General features: G+C 38.4%; 1 pseudogene; it reads right to left on the bottom strand.

Annotated features, from left to right (window-relative positions):
• Nucleotides 1–2,199: 2,199 nt before the first annotated feature.
• Nucleotides 2,200–3,823, bottom strand: LOC143599842 (UDP-glycosyltransferase 91C1 pseudogene; annotated as a pseudogene).
• Nucleotides 3,824–4,450: the final 627 nt, after the last annotated feature.

Genomic DNA, 4,450 nt, shown 5'->3' with positions numbered 1-4,450 from the left:
CGAGTAGGTAGAGTTATCCCCCACTATCTTGCTTGAGTTCCTAAAACTCGTCTTCAAGCCTTTTCAGCTCATGTTCATGACATAATTCCTTCGTCATTGCCTCTTTGAGGTCTTCCCAAGGCATGGCTACAACCAAGTCGGATTCTTGGTCATCCCTCAGAGCATTCCACCATGTGGCAGCTCGGTCCTCGAACATACTCGAGGCGAACTTAGTCCGTTTGACGTCCGGACATTCACAGTGGATGAAAATATTCTCCATCTTCTCAAACCATTGCAGCATCTTGGTGGCATTTTCCTCACCACGAAAGGAAGTAGGGTTGGTAAGCAAGAAGTTACGAAAGTCGTGGTTGTTGGGTGTAGCCGAAGTAGCAGATCCACTGGAGTTGAGACTTTGGATTTGGGTGATGATTGAGGGCATAGCAGCAGCAAACTCTTTTGTGATTCTAGCAGCCAAGCGGCGATCATGAGAACCAGATAAACTTTGATGATGACGATGGTTTCTTAGCGAAGACATTCTATGAGGATCAAAAATAAAGATTTATAAGGTGAAAGGTAAATAATAGAAGGTTAGTTGTGTTATGATAACTTTGCTCTTACGAATAGGGGATATTATGAGGAATAAAAGTAAAAGATTGTAAAGTAAGGGGTACATTGCGTAGATATTTGTGAGTTGATGTAGTAAAATAATTAATGCGTGATAACTAGAGGAGATCAATTTAAAAGTTAAAGTATTTTGTTGATTAAGTTAACTTTAGAATAAACTAATGAAATATATATTTGAGGATGTTGGCCTCCCATGAGCTTTCCATGGCGATTTGAATGGCCCAACAAAACTAACAAACAAAAGTAATGGATTTGGATGGCCCATGAGCGTTACATGACATTTTAACTGTCCCAACTAAATGACGATTTAAAACAAGTGAGTTGGACGGCCCATGAGCGTTACATGGCATTTTAATTGTCACAACTAAATGACGATTTAAGACAAGTGAGTTGGACGGCCCATGAGCGTTCCATGGCATTTTAACTGTCCCAACTAATTAACGAATTATTAATACAATGAAGTTGGATGGCCCATGAACGTTCCATGGCATCAATATAGTGTATTGCATGTTGAAGTAAGAACAAAAGAGAGGATAATAGAGGAAGGGTCCACTACTTTCTTCTTTTAGTTATCTAATTTAAAATATATATAAAAGTAGAAATAATTTCTTTACTTTAGTAATTTCAAAGTTAAGTGTTAAAAATTGTGAAAACAATAAAATATCTTATATTTAATAGTAATTTAAAAAGAATGAAATTGTTTCATTTACTTTATTTTTTATTTACTAATAAAAGAAGGTATTTATTCTTTTTACTAATATTATTTTATCCTATAGTTTTAAATAGTAATAAGTTGATTACATAACATGTAAAAATATATATTATCACTCTCTAGATAAAAGTTTACGTCTCATTCACTATATATCTTTCAATTTTAATTCAATATGTAAGTAATCTTCTTTTCGATTTAGTTATACTACTATTCATATTTATAACTTTATTTAGTTATATCGTATATAGTTTATCTGCTTTTACATAATATATATATTATTTTGCGCATAGCTTGTATATATTTTAAGTCATAGACAAAGTTTATTTATATTTATCGCATATGCAAATCAATGTACTTTTGCTACTCGGCTTGTTGCCTTGTCTCCAGGAATGTCAAACTAGATGAGAAATACTTGCTTATTAATGTCAAACTAGATGTTATGGTTAGATTTTTTAAAACAAAAACCCGTTGAGAACAACTTTAGATATATTTTATTTTAACTATGCATTTTTAAAGATGTTTTACCGCTTTTACGTACATTTTTTGGTTATATGATATTTTGTTTGATTGTCTTTTTTTATATGACTCAACCCTATTTTGCCTGACCAAAATGGCCGACCGGACTCGAAAAAAATTACATACCGATAGTCAACTAAGAATCAACCAAAATTTCCGATCCTTGGGAAATATTTTTCTGGATCCGCCACTGATTAAGTAATATACCATTATGTTCATTTTGAGATTCCTGATCAAAGCAGTAAAGTCGAACTCATATTATTGTTGATTGAAGCAAAAATTCAATAAATAACCCTAGCTAACTTAGCACATTTTAGATTGTAGTATATACATTAAAGTTTTTTTTTAATTAAGTTAAGATTTTGGTATCCTCAACACGATGAATGTGATTCTTCTTCTTATTACTATCAAAATAGTCGTTTCCTACATTGTTGCTTCCCTTTATTACATAAAAGCACTAGGGTTTCATTTTCAAGAGGGTATTTACACAAGCATCAATAAAACTATCGTTCTTGGTCTTATCTCCAAACACTCGTTTCATTTCTAGTGCATTTGCCCTTAGTGACTCCCCTTCTTCACTCACCATGGCAAGCTTTATAGACTGAACAACTGAGTCACTCGTAAAAGACCCGTCTTTCTCGTTTCTAGGAATCTCTACTCCTAGTTTCTTTCCTGTCAATAATCTCACATTTAAACCTTGGTCGTTCATAACAGGAAAAAATATTAAAACCCGTCCAAACGTGAGTCCTTCAATAGCAGAGTTCCATCCACAATGAGTAAAAACCCACCTACAGCTAAGTGACTCAATATCCTAACTTGTGGGACCCATCCAATGTGAACAATCCCCCTACCCTTGATCCGGTCATGAAAACTGTTCGGAAACTGAGCTGACTCGGCAATTGACTTTCTTATCGCCCAGAAGAAAGTCAACCCTGAACGCTCTAACCCCAAAGCCAACTCATTGAGTTCAACTTGACTTAGAACCGTCTCACTTCCAAGTGCAACATAAACAACTGAGTTAACATGTTGCTCATCTAGCCATTTCTTAATAACACCCCAATTTTCATATTCATCAAACTCGTCATTTTCTTTAGACGGGGGCAAGACGCCAACCGGGATGACGGGTTTCTGATAAAGCTCGCAAACAAGATCAAACCACTCGGGTTCAAATTCATAGCACGTGCGAAATAACACCAAATCACAGCCGTCGATGGAGGCTAGAAACCTTACCGTATCCGACACGCCAGATTCATTCCCGGCCGCACCCTCAGTGTACTTTGTAACCTCGTGGAGATGGTACTTGATGTCTGATTCAAACGGGACCCACTCAGGCACCCGACAGTAATCCTCAGCCGTTGATCTTATAACTTCTGGATTCAACAATAAAGACGGCGGTCCAAGAAACGCTTGTGTCGCGGCTGTGAAAAGGCTAAAGTAAGCCGTAGAAACACCAAATCTTGATGCAAGTGAGGGCAGCCAATGGGAAGAATAGTCAAAGACGATCCAGTCAACTTTTAGGGTTGAGGTTTGAAGAAAAGTCAATAATGACGGCTGCAATAGATCAAATGCTATTTTGAGAAGCTGGGCTTTTTGGTAAGGTATATCCATGGAAGACTCTACATGTTCTGTTAAACCTTCCACTTTTGGAAAGGGTAGTGGGACTAGTTTGAAAATACGGGATAGGTCAGAGGGTATTTTTGGAATTCTGTCCAGGTTTCTTGGAGTGGAAATGAATGAGATTTGATGGCCTCTTTGAGCTAGGGTTTTGGAGAACTGGAAGAAAGGTATGAGATGGCCCATGGCTAGCCATGGGAACATAACTATGTGAAGACGGTTTTCATCCATGGTGTACTCGATCAGTGGCTCCAACTTTACGTCTTGTTTGCTACATGGAAGCTAATAGAAGACAGATTGTGATCATAGGCATTGAGGTTCATCTCCATGGAAAATGACATTTAAAAGCAAATATAGAGCAAGTGGATCAAGGAGCCATGTTTGACCAAAGGTAAGGCTGAGGGGTGTGGGGCGCTAACCTGGGCGCGAGAGCCCCTCCACTCGCGTCTCGGGGCGCTAACCCCACACCACCGGTGCGCGAGCCGGGGCGCGAGCGCGGAAATCCAGGCAGGCGTGAGCCTGGTCGCGGGAGAAGAGAGAGAAATAGCCGTTGGGAAGTGAGAAAATAGCCGTTGGGAAGTGAGAAATTAAAAAAAAATATTTTTTACCTAAATAATACCCCATTTCATCTATAAAATACCTCATTTCACCCATATCAATCACCACAACTTCAAAATAAAACCCAAAATCAACCCATCTTCCCAATTTTTTTTTTAAAAATAATGTCGTCGTACTCGTCTGATTCCGACTCCTCCGAAGAGGATGATTTGCTTCTTCATGTAGGGGGAGTTTTGACCGCAACCGTGGTCGATCTCTTGCAAAATCAAGCCCATCAACCTCGACTCCCGAGGGTTAGAGCACCACCTCGTGATCGTGATCGAGCGGGTGCTAACGATACTTTGTTTAGGCATTATTTTAGCCCTCAACCGGTATATGAGGAGTCGGATTTTCGAACTCGTTTCCGAATGAGCAGACAATTGTTCATGCGTATAGCAAGTGATTTAG

The sequence above is a fragment of the Bidens hawaiensis genome, unplaced genomic scaffold (genome assembly GCF_021521415.1).
Source record: "Bidens hawaiensis isolate Kalapana, Puna unplaced genomic scaffold, B.hawaiensis_p1.1 tig00001920_1, whole genome shotgun sequence".
Classification (NCBI taxonomy): Eukaryota; Viridiplantae; Streptophyta; class Magnoliopsida; order Asterales; family Asteraceae; genus Bidens; species Bidens hawaiensis.
Note: the sequence above shows the minus strand (reverse complement) of the source record. Positions and strands in the feature narration are given on the sequence as shown.